Raw genomic sequence first — 19822 nt, 5'->3', positions numbered from 1 at the left:
ACCCGGAAAACAAAGGCCACTTGGGAATTTCTCGAAAGGGATCTGTGACTCCTGGCGAGGTGAGTGGACAGCTACGACTTTTTACTCAGCTCTGTTTTTCCTGGCCTCGGGGAATCGGGTTGAGTTTCCTTGGGGTTGCAAAGCCACAATCACTTTGCAAAGGGAAGCAAGTTTTGAAAAGGTTGCCGGAGAAATATCTGGGCTCCCTCCTTCCATTCAGCCTGTGATTCGGGGGTTTCTTTCCCACTCCCCAAGAGCGATGAAAATCCTCCCAAGTGCCGGAGAAGACCTGCACGATCCCTCCAAAAACATTCTAAATTCTCCCAGATTTGGGGCGTGGGAGATTTTTCTCTTGACTCGGCTCACCCAAAAGAATTGAAACTGAAATAAGAGCAGCATTTAAATATTGTTCTTCAGGAACCAGTATCTCAAGAGGTTTGTGATAGAAAGACATGGAGGAGACTCTTCTGAAAGGACTTGACAGGGGAAGCCTCGCACCAGAAGGGATTCCAGTTAAGAATGATTGAGTCAGAGGGAACTTGGAGGGCCATCTAGTCCACCCCCTCATTCAGCACAGGAACCCTTTGCCACAGGTGGCTTTTCACTCCCCCCCCATCCCACCCACCCCCCTTTGAAAGCCAACAGTGAAGCTGACTCCAAGGTCCCTTCCAACTCTCTTATTCTATTCTGGACAAGAAGCAACGGATGGAAACTAACCAAGGAGAGAAGCAACCTGGAACTAAGGAGAAACTTCCTGACAGCGAAGACAATTAACCAGTGGGACAGCTTGCCACTAGGAAGTCGTGGGCGCTCCATCACTGGAGTCTCTTTTAAGAAGAGACCGGATGGCCACTTGTCTGAAATGGTATAGGATTTCTCATTTGGCCAGGGGTTAGACTAGAAGACCTCCGAGGTCCCTTCCAACTCTGTTATTCTGTTGTGAAATATATGTATGAAGGACGGAGATTCCCCCGAGTGGACAAGGCGTCCTTCCACAGCCAACTTTGCGCAGAGCAAGGGCGTTTCTCAAAAATGCTGAGGGGTTTAGATCAGAGGTCTTCCAAGGTGGCCCTTTTATGACTGGTGGACTTCAACTCCCAGAATTCCTCAGCCAGCGTGGCACGCTGCCTGAGGAGTTCTGGGAGTTGAAGTCCACCAGTCATAAAAGGGCCACGTTGGAAGACCCCTGGTTTAGATGAAGAAGTGAATAAAAGAGAAGCAATGGCCAGCCAGCCAGACGGTCGGTCACTTGAGTGGACGTCTCACCGTCCGGAATGAAGGGCTCAGGCTACTTTTACTGCCTTCTCAATCCTGAGAATTCAAACCCGAGAGGGACGGAAGCTTTGATTGCATTCGGGGTCCACGTCCACCTCATTTTCTCCAAGCTTTTAGCGTGGGTCGGGGGAGAGGGCGTGGGGGGGATGGATTGGGAGAATGCCATTCTAGACGTTGGATTTGGTTTCTCTTATTTTTACCAATGGAGGATTAATGCCTCATTTGCACCTTCCTTCCTTCCTTCCTTCCTTCCTTCCTTCCTTCCTTCCTTCCTCTTTTTTCTTTCTTTTTCTTTCTCTCTTCTTCCTTCCTTCCTTCCTTCCTTCCTTCCTCCCTCCCTCCCTCCCTCCCTCTCTTTCTTTCTTTCTTTCTTTTTCTTTCTTTCTCTTTCTTTCTTTCTTTCTTTCTTTCTTTCTTTCTTTCTTTCTCTTTCTCTTTCTATTTTTCAAATCCCACCCTCATACTTTATAAGTAACTCAAGGCAGCAAACACACCAAAATATTCCTTCTTTCTCCTCTTTTTCCCCACAACAACAACCCTGTGGTGTGGGTTTGGGCAGAAAGGGAGGAACTTGCCCAAAGTCACCCATCCAGCATTCATGCCTAAAGTGAGATTAGAATTCACCGTCGCCTGACGATTGGGTCCCCAGCATTTGTTGATGTTTTTGATTGTATAATAACAATAAAGTTGGAAGGTACCTTGGAGGTCATCTAGTCCAACCCCCTGCTCATGCAGGAGACCCTATACCATTTCAGACAAATGGCTGTCCAGTCTCTTCTTAAATACTTCCAGTGATGGAGCAGCCATGATTTCTGGAGGGAAGCCGTTCCACTGGTTAAATTGTTCTCACTGTCAGGAAGTTTCTCCTTAGTTCCAGGCTGCTTCTCTCCTTGAGGAGTTTCCATCCGTGGCTTCTTGTCCTGCCTTCAGGTGCTTTGGAGAATAGCTTGACTGCCTCTTCTTTGGGGAAACCCCTGAGATACTGGAAGGCTGCTATCCTGTCCCCCCTTGGTCCTTCCCTCATCTTTTAAAAGACTTTTCCTACTCCAGGGAGTAAGAAAGAGTTGGGTCAGGTCTAGAACTGGCCCCCTTATTCTCTCTCTCTCTCTCTCTCTTAAAAATTTTATTAGTTTGTCAAAACATAAAATGCAGAAATGCAAAGAAAAATGAAAAATAGGGGAGGAGGAGGAGGAGGATAAAAGGGAAAAGCAAAAGCAAAACCATTGACTTACGATTCTTTTTTTGTAAAATCATGTCATAACCTGCAGCCTCCACTTTTTACCGTTCCATCGTAATATATACTAGCCATTTCTGTAACAACAAAGCTACCCAACAGGGCAAAAACCCAATTCAAAGTTGCATTAATTTTTCCACACCTCAAGCACAAAGCCCAGAAGTGGTTTCCAAGGGGAAAGAAAATTAATTGTGTTCTTTTCTTTAATCAAAGCAGTCCATTTATTTATTTTATTTATTTTATTTATTTAGTTACATTTATATACCACCCTATTCCCTGAGGACTCAGGGCGGTTTACAGGGAATTAAAAAATCCACCATACAAAAGTTAAAAAACCAAATTAAAAAATATTAAATTGACCCTGTATACTTAAAACCCCAGTTAAAAATTTCTCCTCAGCCTGGGAGATTTAGCCATCTCTGCTAACCCCATCAGCTTTTGCAGCCCTTCGTCCGTTGTGGGAATCAAAGCATCCTTCCGTTTTCATGCGAAGAGCTTTCTTGCTGCTGTCAGCATATATAACATCAACGTTCGTTTTTTCCCCCAAGTTCTTTGCCTGATAATCCCAAAAGTCTCTGGTTTCATCTTTACATTCCCTTTAAGAATCTTCCATACGGGTATTCCGCAAGGTACAAGAGTTCGTTTAGTGACTGTTCAAACTTACAACAGCCCTGAAAAAAGCGACTTACGACCGTTTCCCCCCCGCCATACGACCGTCGCAGCCATCTCCACGGTCAGGTGATCAAAGACGAGAAGCTTGGCAATTGCTGTGCCCCGAGGTCACGTGATCCCCTTTTTGAAATGTCGGCTGGGAAGCCAGATTCGCTTAACAACCGTGTGGCTAACTTAACAAGTGCATCGACTCACTTAACGACAGTGGCGAGAAAGGTTGTAAAGTGAGGCAAAGCTCACTTAACAATGGTTTCGCTTAGCAACCTAAATTTTGACCGCTCAATTGCGGTCATAACTTGAGGGCTACCTGGGGCAAGGAAGATCCCAAATGGGGCGTAAGTCGTTTTTTTTTTCAGTGCCATTGTAACTTTGGTCGCTAAATGAACCATTGTAACTTGAGGACTACCTGTAAGCAATCAACGGCGCACCCTGGCAAGGTCTTTTGAGCCTTCACAGGGGCTCAGCTGAATTTTTGGCTTAATAATAATAATAATAAGTTGGAAGGGACCTTGGAGGTCATCTAGTCCAACCCCCTGCTCAGGCAGGAGACCCTAGACCATTTCAGGCAAATGGCTGTCCAGTCTCTTCTTAAAAACTTCCAGTGTTGGAGCACTCATCGCTTCTGGAGGCAGGTTGTTCCGCTGGTTAATTGTTCTCACTGTTAGGAAATTTCTCCTTAGTTCTAGGTTGCTTCTCTCCTTAGGCTTCTGAGGGACGGTTGCCGTGTTCAGCACCCAGGTACAAAGCAGAAGTGGTTTTCCTCCGCTGTGTTCGTACACCCACCCCCCGTAAACATGCCCCCCCCGCCTCGGAGGACAAGGAGGAGGAGACTGCCTGGGCAAAATTTCTTGTCCTGCCTTCAGGGGCTTTGCGGAATAGGTGGGACCCCCCTCCTCTCTGTGTTAGCTCCCCCATATATTGGAAGACCGCTATCATGTCACCCTGGTCCTTCTTTTCACAGGAAATCCCTCCTTAATTCCAGGTTGCTTCTCTCCTTGATGAGTTTCCATCCGTTGTTTCTTGTTCTGCCTTCAGGAGCTCTGGAGAACAGCTTGACTCCCTCTTCTTTGGGGCAGCCCCTGAGATACTGGAACACTGCTGATGTCCCCCCTAGTGCTTCATTTCTCTAGACTGGCCAAACCCAAACTCTGCAACCCTTCTTCGTGTGTTTAGTCTCCAGTCCTTTAATCATCTTAGTTGCTCTTCTCCGCACTTTTTCGAAAGTCTCAATACCTTTTTTTGTATTGTGGTGACCAAAACTGGATGCAGGATTCCAGGTGTGGCCTTACTAGGGCTTTACAAAGCGGTACTAATACTTCACCTGATTTTGATTCGATGCCTCTGCTTATGCAACCCAGGACTGTATTAGACTAGATTGTACTATTATACTAGATGGCATTAGACTAGATGTACCCGGTTCCTGCACATCTCACATCTGGAAGGGGATAAACGGTTCCTGCAACCGTTAATCAACCATTCATTACCTCCCAGATGTGAGATGTACCCCCACCCCACTGATTGTGACCTCCGTGGGACGCAGCCCCTCTCCCGTGGCCTCTGCTTCCAGCATTGCTTCGGCTGCGGTCTAAGTCACACTGTCTTTTATAGCGCAGCTCCCATTGTGTTTATTTGGATTAGCCCATGGGGCTTAAATTTAGCTCCAGGGAACAGCAGGGCAAACATTTAAGCCATTTATTTTTACATCTCCCATTTCTGTATCTTGATCACAAGGATGTGGCTCCTTCCTGACCCGTCCACTGAGGTCAGATATGATATTGTTGCCATTACTGAAACTTGGTAATGATGAAACCCACAAATGGAACACACAGCTGGAGGGATCTAAATTGTTTGAAAGAAACAAATAAAAGAGGAGGTGGAGAAATATAAGAAATATATATAAGGATATTATGTATATAAGAATATTATATACACAAAAATATTATACCTCTATCTCTATCTCTATCTCTATCTCTATCTCTATCTCTATCTCTATCTTGACTGTTTTGAACACCTTGCCAGCCCAAATACGGCCCAAATCTTTTCTTGCCTGTATCAGCCCAAACTCAGGCCGTCCACAGGCGGTAGTCGCAACTGCGACAATCATTATTTGCATAATTTTTTGGATTGCTAACAAAGAATTAAAGGGAGACTGATATAGCCATTTTCAACTTATTTGTTCTCATCAGTCAGCCACACCCTTCTGAGATTCGAACCTGGGCTGATTGCACATTAGGCAGTTGTTTTAACCTCTAGGCCACAGGCTCTTTCTCACTTTGTCAGCTGCATCGGGGAGGGAAGAGGCAAGGGAGATATGTCTTGAGTGTTTTGAACACCTTGCCGGACCAAATACGGGCCAAATCTTTTTTTGCCTGTATCAGCCCAAACTCAGGCCGTCCACAGGCGGTAGATTCTGAGATTCGAACCTGGGCCTAGAGGTTAAAACAACCGCCTAATGTGCAATCAGCCCAGGTTCGAATCTCAGAAGGGTGTGGCTGACTGATGAGAACAAATAAGTTTGAAATGGCTATATCAGTCTCCCTTTAATTCTTTGTTAGCAATCCAAAAAATTATGCAAATATCTATATCTATATCTATAACTATATCTATATCTATATCTATAAGAAATAACTATATCTCTGCAGAAATAGAGCACAACAATGATGAAAACTTGTCTTGAATGCATTTGGGTCAATATAAAAGGGGTGGGGGTGGGAAATGACATTGCCATAGGTGTATACTATAGGCCACCCAACCAAACAGAGGAAATAGATGAGCTTTTTGCTAGTCAGCTAACTAACTAACTGTAGGAAGCACATCACCATAGTAATGGGGGACTTTAATTACCCTGACATCAACTGGGAGACAAACTCTGCACCAAGTGGAAGATCAAACAGATTCCTGACAAACCTAGCAGACAACTTTGTCTCCCAAAAAGTAGAGAAGGGAACTGGGGGATCAGCCATATTGGATTTAATTCTCACAAACAGAGATGAAATGATAGAAGGTGTCGAAGCCACAGGAACCTTGGGGGGAAGTGATCATGCAATATTGGAATTCAACATTCTGGAGGCACAAGCAATAGAACACAGCCAAACTAGAGTCTTGGACTTCAAGAGAGCTAATTTCAATAAACTCAGAGAGAGCTTGGGAAGGATTCCATGGATGAGAATCCTAAAGGGGAAAACAACTCAAGAAGCTTGGGAAATTTTGAAAAGCGAGATAATAAAAGCCCAGTCTAGCACAATACCAACAAAGAAGAAAAAATAACAGCTCTCCAAAGAAACCAGCGTGGCCGCATAAAGAACTCTCTGATAAACTGAAAGATAAAAAGGACAAGTATAAAAAGTGGAAAGAGGGGCAGATAGCTAAGGCAGGATATCAGCAAATAGCCCGAGCCTGCAAAGATGAAATGAGGAGAGCTAAGGCTCAAAATGAACGAAGGCTTGTGACAAAAGTTAAAAATAACAACAACAAAAAAGCGTCTTTCAACATATGTGAAAACAAGAAAAAGGTCAAGGAAACGATTGGTCCATTAGTGGGAGAAAGTGGCAAGCAACAGGGAGAAAGCAGAACTACTCAACTCGTTTTTTGCACCCGTCTTTACACAAAGGACAAAAACAGTCCAACGTAACAAAACTCTTCTTTGGGGCAGCCCCTCAAATATTGGAAGACTGCTATCAGGTCACCCCTCATCCTTCTCTTCATTAAACTAATACCCAATTCCTGCAGTCGTTCTTCCTATGTTTTAGCCTCCAGTCCCCTAATCGTCTTTGTTGCTCTTCTCTGACTCCGTCTCTGATCTAAGCTTATACAAACTGACTTCTGTTCCAACGCCAGGGTTGAAAACAGGCTCTCCTGATCTTGTGGCTGAGCTGAGCATCCTTGGGACCTTGCTGAGAAAATAAAAAAGAGTTATTAATTTTAAGAAGGATTCAGGAGTAAAAACCAAGCAAACTTGTAGTCTGGCAGCATTTGCGTTGTCAGTGGAAGAGGATTTGTGAAGCTTGTGTTTGTATTGTAAAAGCTTTTCCGGAATCTTTGGGCACAAAGCTTGTCCTCCCTAATCTTTTCTGCGCACTGCAGACTCAAATCAGGATTTTAAAAAATAACACACACACACACACACATACACACCTGCTTTTTTTCCTTGCTAAAAAAAAGAATTTGTTCCTACTCAACCTCGCTTGTTTGACTAGCTTATCATGCATGTGGGAAGAAGGTCCAGAATCTGTAAAGAGTAAAACAGCCCCACTCAGTTCTGACTACGTAAGCTTTAAAATCGCATCAGATGGGGAGAGGAATTTGGTCTCCCGTTATGCAAACACATCTATGCAGTGGATATAGAGAGGGGTGCACAAAGCTGTCAATCTGTCTTTCTCCTTAAAGGACCTAGGACAACAAGACTTCAGCTTAAGCCCAAGACCCGGGAGAGCCAAGGTCCTAAAAAAGGCATTAAAAAAGTTCTCCAAATGGTAAAGATTTATTGGGGATGGAATCCTTGTTTGATTTTGCTATTTTAAATATCCCCAGCTCAGGGGTCCTTGGTGTTCTCTGAGCTTGGTGGAGTTTCTTGCAGACATTTCATTACCCAACTAGGTAATATCATCAGTGCTAGAAGAGAGAGGGGTTTGCACAATGGAGGGAGGAGGAGGAGGAGGAGGAGGAGGAGGAGGAGGAGGAGGAGGAGGAGGAGGAAGACTGTGGGGTCCTTGGTGTTGTCTGAGCTTGGTGGAGTTTCTTGCAGACATTTCATTACCCAACTAGGTAATATCATCAGTGCTAGAAGAGAGAGGGGTTTGCACAATGGAGGAAGGAGGAGGAGGAGGAGGAGGAGGTGGAGGAGGAGGACTGTGGGGTCCTTGATGCCCTCTGAGCTTGGTGGTGTTTCTTGCAGACATTTCATTACCCAACTAGGGAACACCATCAGTGCTAGAAGGGAGTGGGGTTTGTGAAGAGGAGGAGGAGGACCGTGGGGTCCTGGGTGCTCTCTGAGCTTGGTGGTTTCCTTACAGACGTTTCATGACCCAACTAAGTAACTAAGGACGTATCCCTGAGCTTCTATTGAATCCGAGCTGAGCCTGGGATAAATCAGCCCAGCTGCTGAACACAGAGATGGGGTCAGAGTCAGACACACCGTTGCAGAATCACAACAGGGCAGATCTGGTGACCTTCTGATCAGCAAAGTCAGTTGGGGAAGGCGGGTTCAATTCACAACCGTGGGACTCACTTCCCCAACCGCAGCGATTCACTTAACAACCGTGGTAAGGAAGGTTGTAAAATGGGCTTACCTAACAAACGGAAGAACGTACAACAGAGAATAATAAGAGTTGCAAGGGACTTTGGAGGTCTTCTGTTGGTTACGAAAGTGTGAGCTTTGCATTTTGGCACTTCTGCAGTAGCAAGAAAATGGGAAGGGAGTTGCCTCCTCTACCACACCATGTTCTTTCTCTAATGTCGTAGTGCTATTATCCACATCTGAAAGAGAAAGACCAGTAAAATTGTGTATTTTCTGGAACAGGAAAATGCTTCATTTTCTGTTTGGCAAGGAAAAGGGGACATTTTCCAATTTTGGCGGGCCAAAGTGTCTAAATTGGGCTTGTGCAGCAAGGTTTTGAAATGAGCGTCTTCTTTCCTGTTATTTTGTGGATTTGTGTGTGAATTTTCACACCATTTCTTGGACCTTTAACCAGGGAGAATGAAAGCCAATGAAATGGCCTTCCTTGGGGCTTCAATGCAGCCGTCAGAGAGCACGGGCGCCACCTGGTGGTGAATTGGAGCACAGCAGTTTTCACAACTACCTTTACCTTTCCTGGCCCAGAAATGTGCGCATGTTAAAAATAATTATTTTAAAAATAATAATAATAATTTTTATTATTTAGAAAATTAAAAATGCAAATGTATAAGATTTTTTTTAAGAAAGAAGAAAAGATTGAAGAAATGAGCATTAAAAAAGAAAAGTCTAGTCCTCCTCCATGTCTCTTTCTTTCTTTCTTTCTTTCTTTCTTTCTTTCTTTCTTTCTTTCTTTCTTTCTTTCTTTCTTTCTTTCTTTCTTTCTTTCTTTCTTTCTTTCTTTCTTTCTTTCTTTCTTTCTTTCTTTCTTTCTTTCTTTCTTTTAAATGCATTCTAAAATATCTTGCGCCCTCCTGGAAAAACCCAGGCTGGGCATCCCCTAGCAACACCTTCCTGCAAATTTAAGAAATGAACTGTTTTTGGTTGGTTCTTTTGTTTTGTTTTTTGCAGATGCTGGCCTGCCAGCAGACAGCAGGATACCTCATCCTGACCCTTCTGCTCCTCTGGCAGCCCAGGAGAGCCTTCCAGGCACAGAGCATTCAAGAGGTGAGGGCGGTGGGGTTGGTGGTTGAGCTGGACCCTCTGCCAGTGGCTGGCCAAGATCACTGGGTGGTGACATGCCCTGTCCTGTGGCTTTCTTGCTTGGGGTGCCCTCTTGTGGTCAGAGTTTCTCCCCCTGTCAAACTTTCCAGAGTTTTCAGATATGTTCATGTGCATTAATGGAAAAGATATTGAGGGGCGGAGGAAGAGGAAATAGCAAGGGAGCAGTCAGATAAGAGGCAGCTGAGCCCTCATTTGCATAATGGGTGGGGCAAGAGGCTTAGGAAGGACCCTCCTTAGTTTCTCTGGCTCTAAAAGAGAGAGTGGGAGATTTGTACTTTCAGACATACAAGATCTTATTAATGTAGCTTTAGGGAACAGTCAGATAAGAGGCAGCTTAGCCCTCGGCTGCATAACGGGTGGAGAAAAAAGGCCCAGAAGGGACCCTCCCTGCTTTTTCAGGCTGTAAAAGAGACGGTGGGAGATTTAGACCTTCAGGCATGCAAGATTGTGTTCATGTAGCTTAAGGGAACAGTCAGATAAGAGGCAGCTTAGCCCTCAGCTGCATAATGGGTGGAGAAAAGAGGATCAAAAGGGACTCTTCCTAGTTTCTCAGGCTCCAAAGGGGACAGTGGGGGGTTTGTATTTTCAGACTTACAAGATTGTGTTCATGTAGCTTTAGGGACCAGTCAGATAAGAGGCAGCTGAGCCCTCATTGGCATAATGGGTGGGGCAAGAGGCTTAGGAGGGACCCTAGTTTCTCAGGCTGTAAAAGAGACGGTGGCGGACGTGTACTTTCGGACTTGCTTTCCAGGTACTGAGGTAATAATTCCCAACAAAAAAAGCACAGCTGAGACTTTCTGATCTCTAATGCAAAACTTTATTGAGCACTCCATTTCAGCACAGATGAGTAGAAAACCAGCTCTGGTTACTTGGTGCCTAAAGCAGTAGATTAAAGCTTAGAATCTCCCTCTCCCCCTATTAGTGCAGGTCACATTATCCACTAAGGGTGTCAAACCGTTGTTATGAGAGGATGTTTCAGTTTTCAGTAAAGAGTTTCTTGGACAACTTTGATTCTCACGGCTCAGCAGCTCAACGTCTGAAGCCTGCATTCCGTTCTTCCCCCACCCCTCCCCCCAAGTCTGTAGGCAAGCTAAGAAGCAAAAATGGAGGCAGTGATGTAAGCATTCTTCATAGCTTGACACTTGGAAGATTCTGTTCAGGTGGCTTCAGGGAACAGACAGATAAGAGAGCACATAGCCCTCAGCTGCCTAATGGGTGGAAAAAAGAGGCTCGGAAGGTACCTTCCGTAGTTTCCTCAGGCTGTAAAAGAGACGGTGTGGGATTTGTACTTTCAGACTTGCAAGATTCTGTTAATGCAGCTTTGACCAAAAAAAAAAAGCAGAATTATGCCAAGGCAATGATTTAACAGCTAACCAGCTTATGTAATGTAAGATGTAAAATGTAATGATGGGAATGACTCAGCAGGGTCTGTGTCTCTTTAAGAGCCAGCAGGGTCTGTGTCTCTTTAAGAGCCTGTGTATAAAAGGGAAGGCTCCACTGCTGTGTTTGGTTCTCTTCCATTTCCTGCCATAACTGTGGTGTGTTGGATCCTGCTGTGTTGGCACATGTATGTATATTGTTCCTGGTGCATGATACTGTAGATAGTGTAAGCTAAACCACCATTTAATATAAACCACTGTTTACTGTGTTTACCCCTGAGTTATCTTGCGCGATAAGACTGTGCACGCAATTACCTGTCTGGTAGATTGACATCACGCTGGCCTCACTCAGGGCCAACATAATTTGGTGAAGATGGTGGGAAGCCAAAAAAACATCTCGTCAACCGTCTGACTAGCGAATCCAACAATGAAGAGACTCTACTGTCTTGAGGTGCCATAACAGACAATCTTTATTGAATACACATGCCGGCACTGAAGAGGCAAAATCAACTCTAGTTTTTCCGCGCAAAACTCTGGTTCGTTAACGATGGCTTTTGATAACCCTGAACCCACCATGAGTTCACCTTGTTCAATCACAGCCTTTCTGTCTGTTATGGGAAGGGTCCACTCCTCCGACAGCCACCTGCTTTTGATGACCTTGGGTCTCATGGTCCGCGGACGGCTTCTTGAATCTCCCCAGCCTTTCCCTCCACCAACACCCCTGTTTCTTTGGCAAGTTGAGTAGCAACAGAGGTTGGCAAGCATCTTAGCCATTCAACCTTGCCACACCCACAGGGGTTCTAAATCCTAAGCTCTGCTGGCTAGGGAATTCTGGGAGTTGAAGTCCGTAAGTCTTAAAGTTGCCAAGTTTGGAGACTTCTGGATTACACACAACCGTTCGCCGTATGTTTTCCAGGAGAAGCCCGCCAGATCTTTAGGCTGGAGAGCATGACGCCTTCTGCCTAGGTAGCCATTGTCCCTCACTGCTGTCTTCTTTTATGTCACAGCAGCCCCTGGATCCCGCCCTCGCCCCTGGCCCAGGATGGCTTCCTCCATCCAGGGAAGAGAAGTCCACGACTGACCTGGTAGCCAAAATGTTACTCCTGAATGAGCTGGTGTCCTTGGAGAACGACGTATTTGAGACCAAGAAGAAGAGGGGCTTCAGTGGCTTTGGCTCACCCCTTGACAGACTCTCAAAGGGCCTGAAGACCAAGCAGAGGTGGGTGACCCCAAAAGTTCTCCTGCTTCTTCGCCCTCACCATTCTTGGGGTGGTGACGATGATCGTGAAGATGGTCCCCATTGTTGTGTCCGACTCTTGGCACTTCTGCAGGCCTCGTGGTCTCTCCTCATCTTCCACTCTTGCTTCTTTGAATTGTTCTATGCTCTGGCTGGGTGTCAATGTTTAAAAAAAAGAATTGTATTGGATTTTATAGGGTTAGGGAAAAAATAGGGTCGGGACTGGGGTTGGGATTAGGACAGGGTTGGGGTCAACATTGGGGTTATCCCCCAGTAATGTTTTCAATATTTAGCAAACAGAATATTGTCTGGGTACATATATTTAGCTAACAATAATTAATATCGTAATAGATAACAGTAGTATGATCAGTTATCATAGACAGTATTAATAATTCAATGTATAGCATTCTTCTTACTAGTATGTATTCAGAATAACATATCACATTCCTTTCTCCCTAGTTCGTTTTCCTAACCAGGGATAAAAATTATCCCATGTTCTAAAGTAAACTGAATCTGCTTTCTCTTTAATCTCTAAAGCCCATCTATCCATTTCTGCACGTTCTAAAGTTTTCTTGATTAGTACCTCTTCAGCTGGTAAGTCTTCATTTTTCCAATATTGGGTAAATAAAATTCTCGCTGCTGTTAATACATGTAATTGTTAAATGTTTGCTCTCCTTCTCGTAGTCAGCTCCTAATATTCCTAACAAAAACCGTTCCGGTTTGAATCCTATCTGTTTTTTAGTCATCTTTTTCCAGCCAGACATGTATCTTAACCCAAAACCTTTTTGCCTTAGGGCATGTCCACCAGATATGATAGGCTGGGTGTCATCTTTATGGGGTGTCCAGCCACCCTCTTTGGCGGTCTGGTTCCCTTCCCCACATTATGGCTTTCTCCAGCAAATTCCCCAGCGTGACGTGGCTAAAATAAGTGAGACGCCGGTCTGGTTTGAGGTGGTTCCTGCCAGAAAAATGGAGTTGGTGAATTGGGAGATTGGTGGGAAGACCACGCAAGAATGTCAACGGGGTTAAGATCCTGCTTTACAGCATGCCCTCCGGGTGAGATTCAAGGTGCTGGTGATGACCTATAAAGCCCTGAATGGCTTGGGTCCGGGGTATCTGAGGGAACACCTGCTGCCGGCATCAAGCTCCCTTCGTCCAGTGCGCTCACACAGGGAGGGTCTCCTTAGGGTGCCACCAGTGAGAGATTGCCGGCGGGTGACAGCCAGGGATAGGGCCTTCTCAGTGGGGGCGCCTGCCCTGTGGAACCAGCTGCCGGTGGAGCTGAGGACTGCCCCCGACCTCCGATCATTCCGCCAGGGCCTGAAGACCTGGCTCTTCGAGCTCTCTGGCCCAGGCTGAGGATTAATCTTATTTTAACTGGGGTTTTATTTGTACAGGGATAAATTTAATCTTTTTTAAACTTGGTTTTTAACTTTTGTATTTTTGGTTTTTAATTCACCCTGTAAACCGCCCTGAGTCCTTCGGGAAAGGGCGGTATACAAATGTAATAAAATAAATAAATAAATAAATAAATGTATGTACAGGCAGACCCTGACTTACAGCAGTTCATTGAGTGGCCTTTCAAAGTGACAACGGGCCTGGAAAAAGGGACTTATGACCGTTTTTCACACTTATGACTGTTGCAGCATCCCCGCGGTCACGTGATCGAAATTCAGGGGCTTGGCGGCTGCTTCATATTTATTTTTTAAAATATATTCTATTAATTTTTATAGGATTAGGGATAGGATTAGGGTTAGGGTTAGGGTTGGGGTTAGGGTTAGGAATTTTTTATAATGACATTCTTGATATTTAGCAAAGGGCGTGTTGTCTGGGTTCATGTATTTAAAAAACAGTGAAGAATAATTAATTTCTGTATTATCATAAACAATATGTTAGTTAATCGCTCAATACAATGAATTTTGAGACATTGGCATGAAAGTGACTGGGAAATGGCAAAGAATGCGATTGAAAGCAAGGTTATATAAATGCCCGTGTCATGGGGGAAATTTTTTATTTTTTTTTATTTTAATTCCATTTATATCCCGCCCTTCTCCGAAGACTCAGGGCGGCTTTACAAACTTAGCAGTAGCCTTCATTCTATGTATATGCCTGCTTGTTAGGGCTTTCACACACACCCCAAGCGGCATTATTACAAAGTCAGCTTATTGCCCCCAACAATCTGGGTCCTCATTTTACCTACCTGGGAAGATTGGAAGGCTGAGTCTAGTTTGAGCCTGGTGGGACTCGAACCTGCACTAATTGCAGGCAGCTGGTGTTACTTAAGGAGGCATTAGCCCACTGCTCCACCAAGGCTCTTAAAAATGATGACTATAAATGGTGCCCAAATATTGGGAAATGATAATTCTTGGTGTGAATAGAAAAAAAAATGGCATTAGTGGAAAAGGAGCCGTTAAGAGCAGAAAATGCTTTAGTGATGGAGCGGCTGTTCAATTGGCCTAGTAGTGTGGCTGTGAAGGCTGACGCTGCGCCCGACAATCGGAGGGAAATGGGGATTGTTGTGCAGTTCAAAGAGACGGGAGGCCAGAATGAATGCGGGAAAAAAAGAAAAGGGGCACTTATATTTGGGAAGGGGCTTAAAAATTCTGAGACTAAAAGGTGAATGAATCTGGGAAGGCCAGATCTTTGTAAAGCCACGCAGGAAGCTTTGCTCTTTAGCAGCTCGCCGAGAAACAAACGAATTTCAGAAATGTTGTTCTGCCCGCTGCCCTTTTGCAAAAAAAAAAGAAAGAAAGAAAACGAGCAGCACCAAAGGAACGGGAGTGGGCGATGGAGCATTTTGTGTACATCTGGAGCAGGAGGTTGATTTCAGAAGGAGTTGAGAGCGGTGCCCGATGGAAGCAAAACAATGGAGAATAAATGAAATTCCCTAAAGAGGGTTCAGTGGTAAAGCGGGAATAATAACAATAATAACAATAACAACAACAATAGATCCTTTGTTGGAACACATGGATGGATGGATAGATCTGGACCGTAAGCAGAGGGTCCTGGTGACATTAGAGGTGTGTTGGATGGGGGGGGGATGAAAATAGGTGGGTTTTGGACACAAGTGGGGTTTGTAGGGAGCAGCAGGAGCAGCAGGAGCAGGAGGACAACTGTGAGGTCCTGGATGCTCTCTGAGCTTGACCATTTTCTTGCAGACGTTTCATGACCCAACTAGGCAACATCATCAGGGCTAGAAGGGAGGGGGGGTTGGGAAGAGGAGGAGGAGGAGGAGAGAAAGAAAGAAAGAAAGAAAGAAAGAAAGAAAGAAAGAAAGAAAGAAAGAAAGAAAGAAAGAAAGAAAGAAATAACAGAAGGAAGGATGCATGGATGGATTGTGGGGTCCTTGATGCTCTCTGAGCTTGACCATTTTGTTGCAGACCTTTCATGACCCAACTAGGCAACATCATCAGGGCTAGAAGGGAGGGGGGGTTGTGGAGAGGAGGAAGAGGAGGAGTCGGAGTCTGGAGTCCTTGGTGCTCTCTGAGCTGGGTGGTTTCCTTGCAGACGTTTCATGACCCAACTAGGGAACATCATCAGTGCTAGAAGGGAGGGGGGGTTGGTGGAGGAGGAGGAGGAGGAGGGGAACTGGGGTCCTTAGTGCTCGGAGGTTGGTGGTTTTCTTGCATGACCCAGCCAGGGAACACCATCAGTGCTCGGAGCGGGGTTAATCTTCTCCTCCTTTTTGCAACCCCCTCCACCTCCCTCCCAGCACTGATGAAGTTGCCTAGTTGGGTCCTGAAACGTCTGCGAGAAAGCCACCCAGCCCAGAGAGCCCACCGCTCAACCCTCAGCCCCAGAGGTTCCCTTCGGCTGGCTGGCAGGGCTGCGGCGGGTGCGGCGGGGGTCCAGGCCAGGCCTGAAAGGAGCTCTCCCCCACCAGAGTCCCCTTCTTTGACTCCTCCCTTCCTTGCAGGAAAGTCGTGAAGGTGCCCAAGAAGCGTTTCGGGCTGCCTCTAGACCGGATCGGAGTGGATCGCCCGAGCAGCTCCAGAGGGTAGCAGAAGCCGGTAAGATCCAGGCAGGTGGAGCCGACGGAACTGTGCGCCACGGCATCCTCCCCCCCGCCCTGCCCCACCTTCTCTGCCTCTTGCGGGATGCTGGGGATGGGGGGATGGGTGGGAGGAAGGACCAGATTCCCCCTTCCCTTCTCCGCCTTCCATTGGGGGGGAGTCTTGATCTCCTCCCCTGGACACCCCCCCCGGTGGGCTTCAGAAGGCCTCCCGTGCGGGGCTTGGACTGGGAGGGGGGGCGGGTGGACCTTGGGCGGAAAGGAAATTATTTTTTATTATTTTTTATTTTATTATTTTATTTTATTTTATTAGTTTAGTTTATTTTATTAATTTAATTTAATTTAATTTATTAATATTTCTATACCGCCCTTCTCCCGAAGGACTCAGGGCGGTGTACAGGGCAAGAATATTATTTTATTTTATTTTGTTATTTTATTATTCTATTCTATTTTACTTTATTCTCTTATTCTTTTATTTTATTCTTTTTTATTTACATTATTGTAATGTTTATTTTATTTATTACTTTATTTTTTATTTTTTTATTTTATTATTTCATTTTCTGATTTTATTTTATTATTTTATTTTGTTTGTTACTTTTTTGTTTTTATATTTTATTTTATTTTATTTTTTCTGATTTTATTTTATTATTCTATTCTAGTTTATTCTGTTCTATTTTACTTTATTCTCTTATTTTTTATTTTATTATTTATATCTTTTATTTATATTATTTTAATATTTATTTTATTACTGTATTAATTTATTTTATTTTTTATTATTTTATTTATTTTTATTTTATTTTTTATTCATTTTATTTTATTTTATTTTGTTATTTCAATTTCTGATTTTATTTTATTTTTATTATTTATATCCCACCTTGATTATTTTTGCAAATAAGGTGGCGAGCATGCCTAATGCTTCTGTCTCCTCCTATTTCCCCCACAACAGTCCTGTGAGGTGGCTTAGGCTGAGAGAGAAGGACTGGCCCAGCGGGCTTTTATTATCTAAGGCGAGAGTAGAACTCACCGCCTCCTGGCGATTGGCCCAAAGTCCCCCAGCCGGCTTTCACGCCTAAGGAGGGAGCATTTGAACTCAGGGCCTCCCAGTTTCAAGCCCGCTGCCTTAAACCACCAACCCAAACTGGGCCTCATTGACTTTAACCCAGATTTACCTGCTGAAGCTAAGGATCCTGGCCAAGATCCGGTGCAGCCCGGGAGATTCTGACTGCCAGACTCCTAGACAAGATCATCTCCTGCAGACTGGAGGCCCCGGATTCGGTTCCTGCCCAATCTGAAGATGGGCCAGGGGGAAAAATCCCCTGCGTTGTCCCTTTTAATGGCGGGACAAAAGGCAGAAAGAATTAAACGCATCTGGAATATAGCCGTTTCTTAATTAATCCGGTTTCCTTGAAATGGTGTTTCTATGGAAACGAGCCTCGCTAAAGCTCTTTATCCCCACCCCGTTTGGGCAGTTGGGTTGTCGGGCCCCCTCAACTTCCAGATGCAGCCCCCCCCCGGCAAATGCAGCCCCCCTACCCAAAAAGGGCAACTGGTCGGTTAGGAAATTTGCGCTCAGGGCTGGAAATCGGGAAAACTCCTCCTGATTCATTTTTCCTGACTTGCTTCCCTACAGAGTTCCAGGTTGAACCTGCCTCCTGAAGGTCCCCCCCCCCAGGCCTGGAGAAAGAGCTTCGGGGACCCTCCCCACTCCACCCTGCCCACTCCTTCCTGACGACTTTGCAATTAAGGGAAGCTTTTCCTAAACTGCTTCTGTGTAGTTCTCTCCCCCTAGTATTCCTGGCTCATTTTGTTCACTGGATCGGGCTGGTGTTCACTGACGCTCTGGCCTCCTGATAAACAGGCACAGAAAGGCTGTGTGTGTGTGTGTGTACACACATACTGTGTATAAGAAACGCATCGCATGCCATTAAAATAAAATAAAAGGATGGCTTCGGGAACTTGCAGGCTCCTGAACTGTTGTGACATGTTGATGTCCTTCTTACCGGACCGATTCACAAACTTCTGAGCACAGTTGTGGAGGGCTACAAAGCTCTTTCCCACCTCTTCACAGGGGGGTGGGGTGGGGTGGGTGGGTAGGGGATTCTGGGAAGCGAAGCCCACCCATCTTCCAGCTGCCAAGGCTGAGAAACGTTGTGAGGTCCTGGTTGCTCTCTGAGCCGAGGGGTTTTCTTGCAGACGTTTCGTTACCAAACTTGGTAAGATCAGTGCTAAAAGGGATGATCACGTTACCTAGGTGGATCATGAAACGTCTGCAGGAAAACCAGACAGCGGCCGGGACTCCACAGTCCTCCCCCTCCCCTCCTCCTTCTCCTCCCTTCTAGCCCTGATGACGTTACCTAGTTGGGTCATGAAACGTCTGGAAGAAAAGCACCCAGCTCAGAAAGCAACAAGGACCCCACAGTCCTTCCTCCTCCTCCTCCTCCTCCTCCTCCCTCTCCCTTCTAGCCCTGATGATGTTCCCTAGCTGGGTCATGAAACATCTGCAAGGAAACCACCCAGCTCAGAGAGCCCCAAGCCGCCGCCCCCCCCCCCCCGGATCCTGAGCTAGAAATATATTCTTCCTATTGAGAAACTCTGCCCTGCCACTCCATTTATCTGCTGAAATGAGATCATGAGAGTCAATGCCTTAGAATAAAACGGGTGAATAGGGGGCTGCCCTTCTCATTCCTTCTCCATCCAGCAGATTTTCTCCGGAATTCTCTGGCCCCATCTTGACCAAATCTCATTATGGATTTTTTTTTAAAAAACCTGCATGAGAATCTGAAGGATTAAAAAAAAGGGAGAGAGAAGAAATTCCTTTTGGCCACTAGAGGGCAGAGCTATCCCAACCTTGATGGTTTCCAGGCCTGTGGACTTCAACTCCCAGAATTCTCCCCAATGGCCCCGCTGGCTGTGGAATCTGGGATTTGAAGTCCAGGCATCTGGAAATGGCCAAAATTGCGATTTGGTGGGCTCCAACATCACTACAGGTGGTCCTCGACTTAACGGCCACAATGGGGAACAGGGTTGCCATTGCCAAGCATGGTGTTTGTTAACTGAGTCCTTGTTGATTTTGACGATCTTTTTCTGCAACCCTTAAGTGAATCATTGCAGATGTTAAACGAATCAGGCGGCCATTAAGCGGGTCTGGCTTCCCCCATTGACTTGTCTGGCTGGTCACAAGGGGCGATCGCTTTACCCCAAGATGCTGATGGTCAGGCCCCTCAATGTTGACCATGTAGATCCTCTGATGGCCGTAAGTCTGAGGACCGGTCATTAGTCAAATAACCGTGTCCCTAACTTTACAACTGAAGTGATTCACTTAACAGCAGTGGCAAGAAAGGTTGTGAAAGGGGGAGGGAGGCTCATTTAACCTCTGTCTTGCTTAGCGACAGAAAGTTTGGGCTCAATTCTGGACATAAGTCGAGCACTGCCTGTATCTGGTCCATCATACAGTCCCGAGTGTTTCCCGTGCCCTGAACAGCTATGTCCCCCCTCCTGGGCCCCACCTCTAGCACTCTTCGCAGTGTCATCTCTTTTTGTTTAGTGGCATTGTGTTTGTATGTGTGTTGGCTAACAATCTGGAGCCAAGCTGTGGCACATCCATTGTGCACGGTGCGTT

The 19822-nt window shown here is 45.5% G+C and overlaps 1 long non-coding RNA gene across 1 annotated transcript; it reads right to left on the bottom strand.

The window, feature by feature from the left end:
- Positions 1-1660: 1660 nt before the first annotated feature.
- Positions 1661-18601, bottom strand: LOC310641220. Its single transcript, XR_014492695.1, has 2 exons — positions 18505-18601; positions 1661-1707 (listed from the first exon to the last, which is right to left on the bottom strand). It is a non-coding gene; the product is annotated as an uncharacterized lncRNA (long non-coding RNA).
- Positions 18602-19822: the final 1221 nt, after the last annotated feature.

The sequence above is a fragment of the Vipera ursinii genome (genome assembly GCF_947247035.1).
Source record: "Vipera ursinii genome assembly, chromosome: 5".
Classification (NCBI taxonomy): domain Eukaryota; kingdom Metazoa; phylum Chordata; class Lepidosauria; order Squamata; family Viperidae; genus Vipera; species Vipera ursinii.
This window is presented reverse-complemented; position numbering and strand designations above follow the sequence as displayed.